General features: G+C 39.8%; 1 protein-coding gene across 6 annotated transcripts in view; it reads right to left on the bottom strand.

The window, feature by feature from the left end:
* MEF2A (myocyte enhancer factor 2A) overlaps nucleotides 1-17,853 on the bottom strand; it is a 163,138-nt gene extending 145,285 nt beyond the window's left edge. For 4 of the 6 annotated variants that reach the window (XM_042941138.1, XM_042941140.1, XM_042941135.1 and 1 more), the window contains exon 1: nucleotides 17,275-17,853. The gene's annotated coding sequence lies outside the window, so the exon portion shown is untranslated. Of the gene's footprint in view, nucleotides 1-8,099; nucleotides 8,167-16,658; nucleotides 16,715-17,274 lie in introns of those variants that run through there. The other 2 variants (XM_042941137.1, XM_042941136.1) reach the window with 2 other exon arrangements.
* Between the last annotated feature and the right edge of the window lie 405 nt (nucleotides 17,854-18,258).

Below are 18,258 nucleotides of genomic sequence, written 5' to 3'. Positions count from 1 at the left end.
TAGTGCTATCTTATTAAACATAATAATGAGTACTTAAGCAAGGAATAACCCCACACCTACCATTTACTGTAATCAAAAGACAATTGTCAAGGTCATAAAATAGAGAAAACCAAGAGAGAGTAGAAAAAGAACGAAAAGAGATACATGTAGTTTAATTTTCAAAGAAGTTAACACCTATCAGATCAATTCCCAAGTTTAAAAGTTACCTTCTCCCAAAAGTTCACATACTGGCTTGCTATTAGAATAAAGAAGTACCAAGAAGCCCTTGGCTAAATATAGGCCTACAACTCATTCATGTTATAATAAAACCAAGGCATTTCCAATATACATTCTATAAAAAAATCTTTTTGAGTTAGTAACTTTGCTTTACAGAGAAAAGCACTTAAGACTCCTGTAATACCAGAAACTGCATTTGCATGCTAATAGAATGAAGAGTATTTAAATTTGATTAGTTTATTTCTCTTACAAGGTATTTTCTAGAGTCTTTAGCTCACCAGTGGAAGCTGAATGCCTAGGTCTCTTTCTAACTAAAGGCTTTGTAGCACTGGCAGCATAATTCAAGATTTCTGCTCTTCCTCCCCCAGAAGTAGAGACTTCAGTGAGGACAACCGTGATGGTATACCTAAGTAACTCTAAAAATATTCCCCCTAAACCATATGAAAAAAAGCAAGAAAGGAAAAAGAAGTTCTATACAAAACCATGTTTTCAGCACAGCCTGAAGACAAAGACTGCTGATACTGCAGAACAACTGTGAATGAAAACAGAAAAATCCCCCAAATCCTAGCACTTAATCTCTTAGGCTGTCACTCCACCCCTACTTGAACACAGAGGCTTGGTGGCAAGGAGGCAAGCAAAGGAGCCTCAGGGTCATTTGCATGAAAACTGAAAGTATGAAACCTTTCCTAAACCTGGATATACTGGAAAAGTGTCTGGGCAGATCAGAACACAGACTACAGGTAAGAAAGTGCAAAGTTCTGGTGATTTAAAGGAACAGGTGCCATTTAAGGCACTGGCTGCCACATAAAGGGACACAACTTTGAAACACATAGCTTCTGGGGGAGAAAACAGGCAAAAGGAAAGGAAGAGAGTTCTTTGGCAATTGGACGGTAATAGGAAACAGAACAAGGATAAAATTTAAGGTCTTGCATGATCAAAGAGAATTATAAAACTGGAAGTCTCACAACCCTTCTCCAACCATTAAAACAAAAATCAACTGAATAGGACTGTTCTATACTGACAGAAGAGGGCACCATTAAACTAGGAATACTGTACAACACCCCAATACCATAAAAATGAACAAAAGAAAAGTGAAATCCAGAAAAATCAGGAAACTGAATTTGACACTTACCAACTGAGGAAAACCCACTGCCAAAAACAAACTCAAAGCAAGAAAAAAAGGTAAGTCAATACTCCAAATCAAAGACATCCAGACAAACATTTAAGGATATGAAAACTACTTTGAATCAGCAATTCAAAAACTAAAAAAAAAAAAAAAAAAAAAAAAAAAGTGGATAAAACAGAAAGAGAATTTTAAAAGGTGAATGAATTCAAAAAGAAATGGAGAAACTAAAATTAGAAATGCAGAATAAATTGCAAGGCATCCAAGAAAGAACAACTCAAATGAATATGAGCTACCACAGTCTACCACAAGATTTATAAGCCACATCCATCCACATTTGGTGTTATTTTCTCATCTGATTTCAAATAACTGTCTATCCACCAACTGCTTCACAATCACTCACAAGCCATACTAACACTCATATAAGAAAACTTCATGTCCTTTTCATAGTGAAATGCCATATTACCAAGTATTGCTTAACTATTCAACATGTCTAAAACTAAGCTGTTGTTCTAAATATATTAGGTCCCTCCTTACTGTGTATCACTGACAGTTTTTGAGTATTATTCCGCTAACTCCACTGATCCCATGAACTCCATCCATGGTTTTTACTGCATGACTTTGCATAGATAGCATGGTGATTTTTCAGGAACACATATACTGTGTTATAGTAGAACTGAATGTGATGTGTATGTGTGGGTTAATATACACACATCTATTTTCTTAGCTCTGCTGAGAAGGCAGACACAGACAATGACACCCCAAAAGCAATGAGCACACCCAGCATCCAGATCTTGGATTCTAAATGTCATCCTCCAATAAAAGGAGTCAGGGCTCTTTGGAAAAGAGAGTAATTCCAGGGTTGGGATAGGTAAAACATAAATGAGCCTGGAGTTTCTTGCAGCACCAGAAAGTAGGGAAGTTCTTTTTAAAAAAAGATGAAAGTATGTCAAAAAGACACAAGAGTCAAACAGGAGGAGCTCTCAATGGCAAAAGTTGGACAATCTGAGAAATAAAATAAATAATGATAGCATCAAATTATAATCTACAATATAAAATACCTTTGAGTCTATAATGATATAAATAAGTAACCGAATAGAGAAGTGACATCTCTTCATTAATAAGAATTCTATTTGATAAATGAGAAAGAAACCAAACAAAACCAACAACAACAAAAACAAAACAAAACAAAATTGCCATTAGGTAACTATTACAATAATACAGGTATCCCCCCACCCCAGCTTTTTGAAAATTTACATTAAGCCACTTCACTTTAGAAAGACCCACAACAGCACCTATTTTCTACCTGAGAGAAATATGGAAAGAGTTTTTTTCTTTTAAGAAAAAAGGCAAAAGACAAAGAATGAATAGAGAAAGAAAAAACAAAGAAAAAAGGCAAAAAACAGTATTCAGCATTTATTTTGCAATGAGTCATTACAGAGGCAGCACACACCCTGAGCAGCACTACCAAGCTCCTTGTTCTGGTAACTACACTCAGCATCTCTAATCTCAAGCTGCCATAGTTTTGAATTTTGTTTGTGCACATCTGTGCTTTATCTCTATTCATTCTGCACATCCATTAACATGATGTGTTCTAAGGTATCAGAAAAGCCTAAAAGAGGTTATGTTTTTAAACAAAAATCTCAAAAATTTTTCCATATAAATTAATGGTAATGGCTTCTTTACACCATTTCACCTTTTTAGAAGGTTTCACAGGCACAATCTACTATTAGATAGTGGGGGAAAATCCTCTAATTGTTGCAGGTTAAGTTCCACCCATGAGTGCTAAAAACAAGTGAAAGTTTAAGAAGAAACAGAAAATCAACATACTCTCAAAGTATCTCCCCCATGATATTTATCATTTTCAAAGAGGAAAACTGTGACTTTACAATGGAGAAACCAGCAGAAACCACTTTATGTAATCAAGATTAACATCAGATATTGACATCATGTACTCCTGATATAAAATGTACCTCTTTGATATGCTACCATTACTTCAGTGGTTTTATTGGCAAAAACGCAAAATTCAAATTAATTTTAAGAAAGCAACAGAAACCCAAATTGGATGACATTCTACAAAATAATGACCAGTACTCCTCAGGAAGCATCTGGGTAGAAGAATGAGAAAGGAATGAATTATCACAGATTTGAAGAGACTATATAAAAAATAAATGCAATGTGGGATCCCGGGTTGGATCCTAGGACCAAAAAAAAGGTCATTAGGAAAAAAACTGATGAAGTTCACATAAGATATTTAGTTTAGCAAATAGTATATTAATTTTATGGTTTTGATTATTATACCATAGTGGCCCAACATTAGGGCAACAGTCATACTATTTTTTCAACTCTTCTCTATCTCCAACATTATTCCACAATGTATCTTTTTAGTAAAATATAAAAAAACAAATACCCACAAAATGATTAGTTTTTACAAAATCTTACTAAGTAAATTATGATAATTCTCATGGCAATTCAAAGTATAATTCATCAATGACATATCATTTTGTTCCAATGTTAATATCCAATTCATTATACTGAAAGAACATGATTGCAATGGATTATTTGTTGAGACATAAACTGCAGAAGGATATGCGAATTCAATATCATTTTATAAAGTTTTAAAACATGAAAAACACTATATATTTTTAGCAATATAAATGGATATATGGTCTTAAAAATGAATGAATGTAATGAAAGGAATGAATGGAACAAAAACAGACACTCAGATCAATGGAACAGAATAGAGAACCCAGAAATGGACCCTCAAACGTACGGCCAACTAATCTTTGACAAAGCAAGAAAGAATATCCAATGGAATAAAGACACTCTCTTCAGCAAGTGGTGCTGGGAAAACTGGACAGCGACATGCAGAAGAATGAACCTGGACCACCTTCTTACACCATACATAAAAATAAACTCAAAATGGATGAAAGACCTAAATGTAAGACAAGAAGCCATCAAAATCCTCGAGGAGAAAGCAGGCAAAACCTCTTTGATCTTGGCCACAGCAACTTCTTACTCAACACATCTCTGGAGGCAAGCGAAACAAAAGCAAAGATGAACTATTGGGACCTCACCAAAATGCAGGACCTCATCCTGCACAGTGAAGGAAACAATCAGCAAAACTAAAAGGCAACCAACAGCATGGGAGAAGATATTTGCCAACAACATATCAGATAAGGGGTTAGTATCCAAAATCTATAAACAACTTATCAAACTCAACACGCAAAAAGCAAATAATCCAGTGAAGAAATGGGCAAAAGACATGAATAGACACTTCTCCAAAGAAGGCATCCAGATGGCCAATCGACACATAAAAACACATGCTCAACATCACTCATCATTAGGGAAATACAAATCAAAACGACAATGAGATACCACCTCACACCTGTCAGAATAGCTAACATTAACAACTCAGGCAACAACAGATGTTGGCGAAGATATGGAGAAAGAGGATCTCTTTTGCATTGTCGGTGGCAATGCAAGCTGGTGCAGCCACTCTGGAAAACAGTATGGAGGTTCCTCAAAAAACTAAAAATAGAACTACCCTATGACCCAGCAATTGCGCTACTAGGTATTTATCCAAGGGATGCAGGTATGCTGTTTCGAAGGGACACATGCATCCCAATGTTTATAGCAGCACTATCCACAATAGCCAAAGTATGGAAAGAGCCCAAATGTCCATCAATGGATAAATGGATAAAGAAGATGTGGTATATACATACAATGGAGTATTACTCGGCAATCAAAAAAGAATGAAATCTTGTCATTTGCAACTATGTGGATGGAACTAGAGAGTATTATGCTAAGTGAAATTAGTCAGAGAAAGACAAATATCATATGACTTCACTCATATGAGGACTTTAAGAGACAAAACAGATGAACATAAGGGAAGGGAAACAAAAATAATATAAAAGCAGGGAGGGGGACAAAACATGAGACTCTTGAATATGGAGAACAGGGTTGCTGGAGGGGTTGGGGGAGAGGGGGATGGGCTAAACGGGTAAGGGGCATTAAGGAATCTACTCTTGAAATCATTTTTGCACTATATGCTAATTTGGATGTAAATTAAAAAGATAAAATTTTTAAAAAATGAATGAAAAAGGTAAATCCTATTTAAGGTAATGATTACCTCTGCAGAAGAAAAAGGGCAATGGGATTCATAAAAATTCTTACATTCTTACATTACATTCACGCTCTGTTATTCACTCTGATTTTCGTATACCTGATAGGTTTCATAATTTTTAGCCACTACTGAGAAGCATTGACACTTTTAGCTAGCTGGGGCAATAGTTTCCCACTCTGTTTAGGAAAAAATGTTTCATTGTTGTGGGGTTTTTTGGTTTTTTTTTTTTTTTTTTTGCTCTTGTGTTTAATAGGACAATCTTACTAAGACCCTATCTGAAATTTTTCATTTCTGTTTTCCAAACCAAACAATGAAAACCTTAAGATCATCTAAAATAGGGTACTCTGCCTTAGGACACAGACCTGTCCTTGGCTATACATACATACACATACACATACACACACACACACACACACACACACACTTTCCAGATCATATCCCACCTCACTTCCACTCCTCTTCAAACACCCATTCCATGGCCAAATCCCGAGGTCTTGTCATTACCAGGAAGTCTTCCACCTCTGACTACACCTCTTCATCCTCCAGGCACTCTCTCACAAGTAAACTCATCATAGTCCCCTCAAGCCTGCTCTTCTTCCTGTGCTTCCTGTATCAGTAAACTACCCATTCATTCCCTCAATTGCCCAAGCCATCACTCTCAACTCCTCTTTCTCTTTCACCTTCCACATGCCCTCCCATCACTGAATCCTTCCATTATTCTACGCCCCTATATATCTCTCAAATCCACTTATTTCTTCCATCCGCATCCTATACCACAGTCCAAGCCACCTTACCTCTTTTAACTAATTTCCTGTAACACCCTCCCAATTATTCTTCCTGCCTACCACTTTTAACTCTCTGAAGAATTCTCCACAGTGCAATCAGTATTATCTTTTTTTTTCTTCCAAGATTCTATTTAAACTCAAGTTAGTTAACATACAGTGTAGTATTGGTTTCAGGAGAGGAATTTAGTAATTCATCACTTACATATAACACCCAGTGCAGCATTATCTTTTTAATTTCCTCCCAGGCTTAAGATATTCTAATTTTCCCTTAAAGTTCAAATTCCTTAACACAGCTTAAGGGCTCTTCATAATCTGGCCCCTACTTATGTCTTCAGCTTCATCTTTCACTACTCCTACAGTGTCTGCCCTCTCTTATACTGCCTGATCCATCCATACTGTACTGAGTTTCTCCAAGCAATCCAAACTCTCTTAAGTGTATCTCTCATCCTTAACACAGCTCTGGTAAAACTACCCACCCTCTTTATAAGGCTAAATGCTCCTGAGGCTTCAAACTAAATGGAAGTGTCACTTCCTCTGGTATAAATTTTCCTGGCCTCCCTGAAACTGGGTTGATCACCCCTTCTATATGCTCCTATAGCACTCTGCATGGTACACATCAAGTGAATAGCAAAATGAATTATAAAACCATATGTCCATACTGCCATCTATGAAAGCCAAGCCTGTTCACTGTATTCCTCATTCACCTAGACCAATGGACTAAACGAATAAGGTAATAAAGACCAAACTGTGAAATAAATTGCTAAAGTAACAGTATGCTTACAAAAAATTAGAACCCAATGACTCATGGTCCAGGCACACAATATTCTTTCCACTATACTCTGTGGCACTTAATTTTACTTTCATAAACAATTCAATGCTAATTAAGCGTAAAGTAGGTAACTCAGAGTTTAAAAGGATCTAGATATCATCTCATTTTATAATTAAAGAGATGCCCAGAAAGGTTATTACTTGCTAATGAACAAAACACTATTAAACAGCAATACCAAGACGAGGTATTTTGATGTTCTTTTAATTACATACTTTAATCTCAGGAATTAAGTTTTTAAGCCTTTATTTTAAACAAAACATTTTTTTAATTTTTTTTTAACGTTTTATTTATTTTTGAGACAGAGACAGACAGAGCATGAACGGGGGAGGGTCAGAGAGAGGGAGACACAGAATCTGAAACAGGCTCCAGGCTCTGAGCTGTCAGCACAGAGCCTGACGCGGGGCTTGAACTCACGGACCGCGAGATCATGACCCGAGCCGAAGTCGGCCGCTTAACCAACTGAGCCACCCAGGCGCCCCTAAACAAAACTTTTTTAGTCTTTATTTATACTTGAGAGAGACAGACAGAGTGTGAGCAGGGGAGGAACAGAGAAAGAGGGAGACACAGAATCCGAAAGCAGGCTCCAGGCTCCAAGCTGTCAGCACAGAGCCCAACACGAGGCTCGAACTCCCAAACCATGAGATCATGACCTGAGCCAAAGTCGGCCACTTAACCAACTGAGCCACCCAGGTGCCCCAGTTTTTAAGCTTTTAAAGTTGAAAAACTTTCAAGTTTTTCATTTCTTCTAGGATAACAATGTTATCAAAAACAGAACAAATTCACTTCAAAGTTTCCACAAAATTACCTAGAATGTTATAACAAACATAACAATATTTAATCACAGTATAAGAGTAATAAAGATAATAGTCGTTACTGTAATTATGTATCATAAGCAACACATGGGTTATCAACCATGTTCAAGGCACTGTGGAACACAAACACGGAATATACAAAGAGATATAAAACAGCATTCCTAACTCCCAAGAAGCGTACAATATGTTTTGGAAAACAAGAACCAACCATTATAGAGTTGAATAGAAAAACTAGGCAGGGGCACGTGGGTGGTTCAGTCACTTGAGCATCCAACTTCTTTGGCTCAGGTCATGATCTAGTAGTTCGTGGGTTCAAGCCCCACATCGGGTTCTGTGCTGACAGTTCACAATCTGGAACCTGCTTAGGATTCTGTGTCCCCTCTCTTTCTGCCCCTCCCCCACTTACACTGTCTCTCTCAAAAATAAACAAACATTAAAAAAAATAAAGTAAAAGCAAACAATCACTTAAATTATTAACACTTTCAAAGGAATAGACTTTTCTTCTAAGGAGTTTCAGGAATGTAAAGAGAAATGATAATCTGCTGTCTGAGAAATCAGCATAAACTCAAAATGTCTTAGGTTGGTCAGCTGACAGGGCTCTGAAACAGTGAAACTCCAGTATCAAGGAGCATACCAACAACTGCCCAGTTCCTGGTTTCTAAACAGTCTTACAAGAAGAGAAAACAGAACTCCTTGAAGAAATGGCTGATTCTAGGACATGAGCAGGAAAAGCAGATGAGGAGCCTGGAATATCTTAATGTCCCAAAAGTAAGAAACTACTCCAAACATGATAGAAATGTGTCAAAATGAGGAGGCTGCAGGATTTCCCACTGACCAAACCTGAGTTAATCTGGAATACCAAAATACTGATAGTAACAGAGTATAATCTACTTAATAAAAAAAGACTATGAATTTATATTGATATTAAGTAAGCAAATGAGAAGGAAAAGCTCTTCTTTACAACAGATTGCCAACTAATAAATGCAGACGAATAGCTAGACAAACACCATTTTGGAACCAATGAGTAATAACGGACTCAGGCAAGAATCAGCAATGAATTATGTGAACGTTTTGGGGAGGACAGAGCACTTACACGGTCTGAAAATGCTTCCCCACAGATTATTCAATAACAACAATGAGGACAATGATAACTTTTATACAGAGAAATCTGGCAGGCAAACCTTAACTAAGTGATCCAAGTAAACATCACCATCAGTTTGACATCATATTGCCTCCTGATGTGATGCACTGAGGGTATATCATCACTTATTTCGTATTGCTGCCAAAAATGCGTAACTTGAATCTAACAAAGAAGCAATATGACAAACCCAAACTGATGACATCCTACTAAACAAAGGGCCTGTACTCTTCAAAACTATTAATTTCAGGAAAAAGAAAAAAAGGTTGAAAGACTATTTAGAAAAAAATGCTATTAAAATATATTATTGGCACAACTGAAGAAATTTCAACATGAACTATAGACTAAATTACAGTATCAGTACTAAGTTTCTTGAATCCATCATACTATTCTTACAAGTTATATAAGAACATGTCTTAATTCTTAGGAGATATCAACTGAAGAATTTAAGGATAAAGGACCATGATGTATGCAACATATTCTCAAATGATTCAATAATAAAATTATAAGAGGAAGAGGAAGAGGAAGAAAAAGGGAAACAGGGAGAAAAGGAGGAAGAAGGAAAAAGATCAACAGAATGGATTCTTGCTATTACATGTTAATGTTCAATGACATTGTATAATATTAATATGTTTTCCTTGTTAGAAAGGTACACAATGCATTAATGCAAGATTCCATCTATCCCCTAGACACATCTGTAAGGTTTTGCCTCAAATGATTTGCCTCTGATTTTAACTGAATAAACTTGCATCTAGAGCATACTCCAGAAGATGTAATCAAGGAGCTTAAAGCTATAAATAAAACAGTAATATCTATTTCCAGACTTCAGGCCCACTCTGCAAATATAAAAAATGATAAAGCAATTGTGCTAAACATTAACAATTAGTGTCTCTAGGTGACCAGTATATGAGAGTTCACTGTACTATTCCTGAAACTTTTCTGTAAATTTTTTCAAGACAAAATGTTTTGTTAAAAAACCTGCCAATGCTGAAACTTTACTTTGACGGAAGTCATTTGTGAAAAACAAAATCTTAACTCCCAGATTCTTCTCTCCTTTTCCTTTCATAATCCATGTCAAATTAAGTTTAATACTGTTATGAAAAAAATTTTCAGTATTAAGATAAACATTTTACTAAAGCAGTCCCCAACTGTTTTAAAAAGCCCATTTATAAATCCACTGTGTATAATGTGCAATGATTTTCACTATTACAAATGGTGGTTAAGTTCCTGATATTGGCCACAAAAGCTCTTTGATAAATCTTTAGCAATACAGCAGAAATGGTATATGTGAAATACAATACTATGTTAACTTGCACATCTCCCTAGCCTTTCTGAAATAATATGGAATCTGCTGGATAAGATGGAGAGAGAGAATGTTGGTTAGTAAGGAACAACCAGTAACTAATTGTAATTTCTAACACCGTTTTTACTAAGTTACACATTTGAAACTGGAAATAGAGCCCTCAGACAAGATGGCTACTCGCTGTCCAGAAAGAAGGCACACGGAATCTCAGGAAATGCCACTTGTGCTCAACAGCTCTGGGATTCCTGTCCTGACCCAAAATGATGACAACATGTTAATATGTATAGAAAATATGTAAGGCAGTACTTTATAGTGAAAAGTACCTTTATAATTTTGAAAGTCTGATGTGGGTACACTGGTTTGTGGTCAGTCATTTTAGTTGATTAAGACAACTTCCATTCACCATTTACTGAACATTCACTATGTACCATGATAGACTGGTAGGTCCTGGGCATACACAAAGAACAAAATAGTCCCTGACACAAGAACTCAGCACAGAAGAAAATGACGTCAATTATAATCCTTTAAATCTAAAAATGGAATTACTCTTCAAATTGTGTCTGTATCAAGAGCAAGGGAGACAAATTTTGTCTAGAGACTAAAATTGGTATCATACCTGACACCTGAGCCACAACTTAAAGGTAAGAGCATTCCAATCTCCAGCAAAAACATGAACAAAGATACAGAAGCATTAATTCAAATTTTTCTGTCTTCCGAGTGTCCGACAGTGTGCTAATGCCTGTGGAGACTGTTATCAAGAAGACAGACAAGGCCTCTGCCTTTAAGGAGTTTACATTCAGATAATGGACAAATAAGGAATAACAAAACGTGTACAAATTATAGTGTCTTGAAGTAAGTGAGATGCACAAAAGAGTAACTATCAGAGTGCAACATTAAAAAAGGTGTGCTGGGTGACAAAGTGAGACTTGGGCCATATTCCAAAGGGTTTGGCCATGCAGCCTTCTGAAGAGCATTTCAAGCAAGTAGTGCAAAAAGTGCAAAAGAACCTAAAATAGGAAAGGACATATAAGGTTTAAAGAACAATAAGAGGACTCTGTGGCTGGCACACAATAAAACGGGAAGAACAATGAGAAGGAGAAAGATTATTCAGGGCCATTCAGGCCATGGAAAGAAATACAGACTTTATTTGAAGAGGAATGGGAAGTCATCGGAAGATTTTAAGCAGAGTAATGACATGATTTAGGATATTAAAATGATCCCTACAGCTGCTATGTGAAGAACCAACGTCTGAGGAGCAAGAGAAGAAACAAGCCCAGTTAGGAAGCTACTGCAGCAATTCATACAAGAGATAATAATGCCTTGAAATAAAGAGGGGGCAGTGAAGACTAGAATGGTAGACTGGCGCAAGATAAATTCTTAAGGTACAAGAGAATGTATGGATGGACTGGATTTGAGAGAAAAGAAAAGAATCCTGGCATTATCTTTTAAGTTCTCGACATGAGTACTGCCATTCACGGAGATGGGTAAGGGCCAGTAAAGACATCAGAGTCTGGGGTAAGAGGGGGAAGAAGGTTGGGGGAGAGGAATAGATAACTATATTTCAGTCATATGGTTAACATTATGTTTGAGATTCCAACTAGATTTCCAAGTGAACATCAGGCTCGGGAAAATTCTGGGGTAAAAAAATAAAAGTGGGAGTCATCGGCATGAAAATATATGGCATTTTCAGGGAAGAGCAAACAGCTGGCCTTAACTGGGTCACAGAAACTGAAGGGTAGTGGCTGACGATGAGTTTGGAGAGACTAGAATCATTAAAAAGTGAACCATGATGAATTAATGCCAACAATAGAAGTAACAGCAACAGTAACAGTAGGAGAAAAAAAAAAAAAAATTAGGTAGCCAGCATTGTGCTAAAGGCTTTATAATAAACATCTCATTTAATCCTCTCAACAACCCTATGAAGTAGGTAATATTATAATCACTATTTTATACACTGAGCCTCAAGAAGGTTGAGAAACTGCCAAAGAACACAAGGTGCTAGAGTTGGGTATTCTAACTTAGGCAGTCTTCAATCTTATCCTTTAAATTACTGCCTCTCTACTGATTTTATGTGCCTTCAAAGTTTTCCTTAAAAGAATGACATTTAGATGTAAATTTTAGAAATATAGTCCCCGTCTCTATGTAAAATGCGAATGCCTAGGGAATAAGGTGAGACTTGTAAGCAAGAGCACCAGAGTTTTACTAAACCAAGAGTTACAAGTTATTTGACCAGGTTACATAAAGAGTATCCCTTTGTTTCAAGAGTCACAAATCATACCTCAAACTAATCCAAGTCAACCTGCATATGCATGGTGCTTGTAACAAAAATAACCTGGTAAAAAGGTCCAGCTCATGCAGTATAAATTTGCGCTCCAATACCAAAATATTTCCCAAAACATGTAACTTTACTGATGGTTGAATTATTTTTTAAGTTCATAAAGTTTACATTTTTGTATAAGGAAGAAAATAAAATTAGTATTGATTCAAAACAAGATGTGCCTTCATATTTATTAAAAATCTGATCAACTAGTGTGTTTTTCCCCCATGTTAACAACTCCTCTGGCTTTCAGCATCATCACTTAGGAAACCAATAAAGTAAATTACCTGCTGTCATATACTAATGTTCAAACAGTTGATATTCCACCTCACAAACCAGCTAATTTTTTTTAACTCACCAGTTTATGATTTCAAGTGATTAAGACAATTCAATATTAAATATTTAGTTTAGTAAATATCAATTAAACTCAATAAATACAAATATTACTAAAATCAGTAAATAAACATCCAAACAAAAATACAGTATTTATTAAATATATGGCAACACATATGCTATACAAGAAATTAATAAATGAGTTTATACTCTTAATTATAACACACTGGACACAGGTCCATTTATTAAAGATTACAGTGATAAAGCATACACAGATTAAATCATTTAGTTCCACAGAGCAGGTAAAATGAAATATAAAAACTTACAGATACCCAATAAAGAAAGGCTATTTTTAAAAATATACCTATTCCAGGTAGGAAATAAAAATATTTTTCTAATTTCAAATTTTAAATACTGTATCTTGAAGACCACTCGCACGGATAATTCACAAAAAACATATTTCAGTGAAGAGTAGGGAATATACTTACATTGAATTCTAATTTTTTTTTAATATTTAGAGAGATTATGGAGGTTACAATCAATAATTGCAAAGCAAAAACCTAATGTAGACTGGCCAACTAAACATTTTATATATAATCTGACAATAAATTTAAAATTCTGGGATTTGGGGGTTCCTGGGGGGCTCAGTCGGTTAAGTGTCCAACTTCAGCGCAGGTCATGATCTCACGGTTCAAGCCCCGTGTTGGGCTCCGTGCTGACAGCTCAAAGCCTGGTGCCTACTCCAGATTCTGTGTCTCCCTCTCTCTCTGCCCCTCCCCTGTTTATACTCTGTCTCTCTCTCTCTGAAAAACAAACATTAAAAAAAAAAAAATTTTAAAAAATGCTGGGATTTTTCTGTTCCAAAAGTAAATGAGCAATCTCCTGCATTTATACATTATATGAAGTCCTCTTGGTCACAGACGGAGGCATCGGATACAGCACTTTTACAGTCTTCATAGGAAATAAGGGAAAATGTATGGAGAGGAAGGGGTGTACAGAGGAAGGGATGAAGGACATCAGGCGATATGCACTTTTGTACATTAAGCCTCAGGTAGTGTGCTAAGAACTCTCACTCCCATTCTTTCATTTAATGCTAACAATTCCATGGGGCAGGTAGTATAACTCCCTCCCACTTTACAGAAGACATCTCATAAGTGACACCTTATGAGTAAGTGGCGGAGTTGGGATCTGAACCAAGATGTGATGACAAAGTCTAGCAGCCTTCCTTTATGAGGACTTGCAAACACAGCAGGACGTGTTAAAGTGTTCTTTTGCAGGAGGTTATCTAACTAGATTGATTTTGCAGGAGGTTATCTAACTAGGCACTCACTTCTCAATTTACTAAGAATGTACACAGATTTTCTCTCTCATCTAGAAAAGAGCAATGATCATTTTCAACCCACAAAGCAGTATTTTCAGTGCTCCATCACTGCTAAAAGAAAACTTCAGCTAGACTTTGTAGCATTCATATGCACCATGAGCACCTCTTCAAAAAAAAAAAAAAAAAAAGTACGGTCTAATTACAAGACAAAATACATGAAACTGAAAATGCCCAGAGAAAATTCAAGACCATCAACATTGTATGTTAGACTAAACTCCTCTTGCCAGACTTACAAGCAGTGAAGAGAGTGAAGAAAAAAAAAAAAAGGTGGCCTTCCAAAACCTGACTGAAAGGCATGCTACTTCTCAAAAACAAATTGCTTAGTTTCCTCCTCCTAAATCAGAACATAAATCTTTTAAAAGACTTCTGAAGTGTTTCAAACTTCAGAATTATTTTCTAATAGAAAACACTTTTATTATTACTTAACCACCCTCAGAATACACTGATATTCCTCTTGGTAGCCAAATATTGCTACTTCTTGCATATTAATAAAATTAATATTAACCTGTACTGCATCCTATACAAAACTATAATGCAATTGCTTTGAAAAATAAAACATCACCACCAGAAAACAACTCAATACCTTTAAAAGACTATTTCCGGTTGCATTTACAAAAAACAATCTTTGTCACACATACCCATTAAGGAAACATAGAAACTCTTAAGCATTTGGAAGGAGATTATTCTCAAACCATAATTCAGCATAGTGACATTACCATTATTATTTCAGAGCCCCAATGAGCGATTTTCCTTCCACTGGGCACCCCCCACCTCTCACTGCCTCCCTCAAGAATTTAAACTTTTGCTAGGAAGTAATTTATGGGGTTAAACATAATTTTAGCCCCTCTGTTCCAATATGAACAAAACCATGGTTTTATATATAACAAAATGTGAATCAAATGAAAAAGATATGAAAATAATTACGTTTAGAAAAATATTTTTACTCATAATTGCTGACTGCTTTAACGAACACGTTTCTATTGGAAACACTTCCAACACTATTGTTAAAAACTAGGTCTGTACAAAGTATTTAAATCACTAGCTTTAGCTCTTCAGAGTTTAATTATAATACCATTATCACAACTTTTTACAGTGCTCACTGAGAATTAAAAGTGATTCCAGAACCAATTAGTGTATCATTACACACACTAATCTTAATAATTTATAGGACACAAGTGTTCCTTATGTTTGTTATAAAGCCTAACTAAAATTGGCATCCCTTTTAATTTCAACACCTTGTGGACTTTTTTCCTAAAACAAAAGTTGCCATTTGGTAAAGACTGAACCGTCCAAAAATATACCCAAAAACAAAAATGTACATACAAAAGCCATAACAGCACAACACAGCTATTTAATCCTCACTTTCTAAATTCATACTAAAATAGATGCCATTTTTGCGTTTTCAAAAAAAGATTTTTTTTTCAAGCTATTTTGTTTACCTTTTCCACAGACTGTTCAAGTACTGCCAAGGTAACAGATTTTAAAACTGACAACTGGAGCACTTGGCAATTGCCAAAACAACACAGCTGGATTCTTAAAGGGAAAGTACTCTTGTGTAATGTACACCTAATTACAGCTTTGGAGAACCTTCTCTTCATATAGTAAAAGATGATACGAGACACGGGGGAAACAAGCTGTGCTAAAAAAAAAAAAATAAATAAAAAAAAAAAACTTGAAAAATCTTAGACATTTGTTCAAAAATACTTACACCATTGTCAACACATCACAGCCAGCCTTTCAAATAGCGCATTAATTGCAATACCAATCTTACTGTCAACTAAAATGCAGGTCAACGCTGCCGCAATTCTTCAGTCTACACGCGGTTTCCCTGCTGGACCATGACGGCGGGGGGGTGGGGGTGGGGGTGGGGGGCTCGCTTCGTACCACTGGAGCCACACTTCAGGTCTGAAGAATGTTTTTATAGTCACACTTCCACGGGGAGGGAGGGGAGATCTGTTTTTCTAATTCAGAGATGCTCACCTCTTCCAAACTTGTTTGCACTACCTCACCTACCGACTTAATCCCCGCTGTTCGAAGACAGAGGATATCGAACTAAAAGGCAAAGTTTCTACCACATAAAACCTTTCCTGGGAGCCGGGATCTACCGGGATGTCAGGGGTAGCTAGCTGTTCCCTCTGTAGCCTCCCCTTCCCCGCGACGTCTCCCAGAACCCGCGGACGTCCGCACCCCGCAGGTGCCCCCGGCCCGGGCCGCCCCAAATACCGACCCCGCCACTGACATCTGCACACACGCGCCCAGAGTTCGGACCTCAATGTTCCGCCCGCTTCGACCAACCTTCTCCCAAAGCAGAAGTGGGGGAACTTCTTCAAGTCCGACCAAAGCGCAGAGCGCCCTCGGCACGAGGGGTCAATCCCTCTGGGGAGACCCGGGCCGCGGAGGGCAAGAGGGAGGAAACGGGCCTTCGGGCGGAACCCCCCGGAGAGACTCCGGGCCCCCAGAGAAGTCCCTCAACTTTCAAGAAGGCGCCGTCCACCACCGCCCCCCAGCCCCAAGCCCCGTGCGCGCACGGGGAGGCTCCTCGCGCCGAACCCGCGCGGCCGAGCCTCCCTCCGCCCGCCCGCGCGACAGCGGTCAGACCCCGGGCCCGCCCTCGGGGCACCCCGCCCCCACCACCGCGGGCGCCTCGCCCCTCCACGCAGACCCCGCGCGACCACCCCGCGCCGCCTCCCCGCACCCCACCCGCCCCGCCGCCGCGCGCCCGCGACCACGGCCCCCTGCCAGCCGGACGCCGCCCTGCCCTGCTGTCCCCGGAGCCCCGCGGGCGCCCCTGCTCGGCCGCGCCGCCCCCCGCCCCAGCGCCCCCCGGCCCCTACCCGGGCCCCTCGCCGAGACGCCGCCCCCTCCGGCACCGTCGGCCCGGTGAACGGAGCCCCGCCGCCGCGGCCCTCACCGTGTCTCCGGCGCAGCTGACGGGCGCGCACACGCTGCAGCCCGGGCCAGCCACCAGCGCTCCGCGCCGCCCGGAGCCGCCTCCTTCAGCCCGGGACTCGCCGGGACATCCGCGCACGGATCCCCACACCGGGGCTATTTTTAGGAGACAGGCCCCGGCCAGACCGGAACTCGTTCCTGCCGCCGCGCGTGCGCACTACGGCCGCGGTCCTCGGTGTCCCTCCGCCAGCCTCGCCTTTCCCTCCCTTCCCCTCGGCTCCCTCTCTCTCTCTTTTCCCTTGAGGTTTCTCTTCAGCGCTGACTTATCCTCTCGGTGGGTCCTAGAGTACTTGGAATGGGAAAGACGAGGGTACGGGCAAAGAGAGTCAGTGGAAGCAAGCGCTACTCCACAAGGACGCGGGGGGCGGACTATGTTTTTCCGGGTGGGTGAGGAGACGGATCACCCGGCACAGGAAGGAGATGACGGCGGTTTGGCGCCGGGGCTACAGGCTGGAGCTCGCTTCCCTGTGAAGAACCGTGTTCTCCTGGAAGGGATACTGGTCACTTGATGAGGGCTTAGGCGCCTCCCAGGGCGGGGCGGCCCGGCGGCGTCGCGCCCTACAGCCCCAGCCTCCCCCCGCCGCTGCCTCCTTGACCAGCCCGCGGGGGCCGGGACCAGGAGCGGCTTCAATGACGCGGCGCGTGGCAAATCGCCGCGCGTGGCCGCCGGCTCCAGCCAACCGGGGGCACCGGGGGGCGGGGCTCCGGGGGCGGGGCCGGGGCTCCGGGGCGCGAGTTCGGCAGACGCCCGGAGTCCGGTGCCAGGCAGGGTCCTCCGGGACGGCCCAGACGCCTCCTGCCGAGTTCCTGGGGCCGCGCCAGCACCCGTTCCCTCCCGACCCCCCCGCAACCCCGCCCCGCGGTCGGCCACACTGGCCCCCTGCAGACCTCTGCTCGCCACGCACGCGCCCACGCCCTCATTGTGGTCAGGGCCGCACCTGTGCTC

Source organism: Panthera leo, chromosome B3 (genome assembly GCF_018350215.1).
Source record: "Panthera leo isolate Ple1 chromosome B3, P.leo_Ple1_pat1.1, whole genome shotgun sequence".
NCBI lineage: Eukaryota > Metazoa > Chordata > Mammalia > Carnivora > Felidae > Panthera > Panthera leo.
This window is presented reverse-complemented; position numbering and strand designations above follow the sequence as displayed.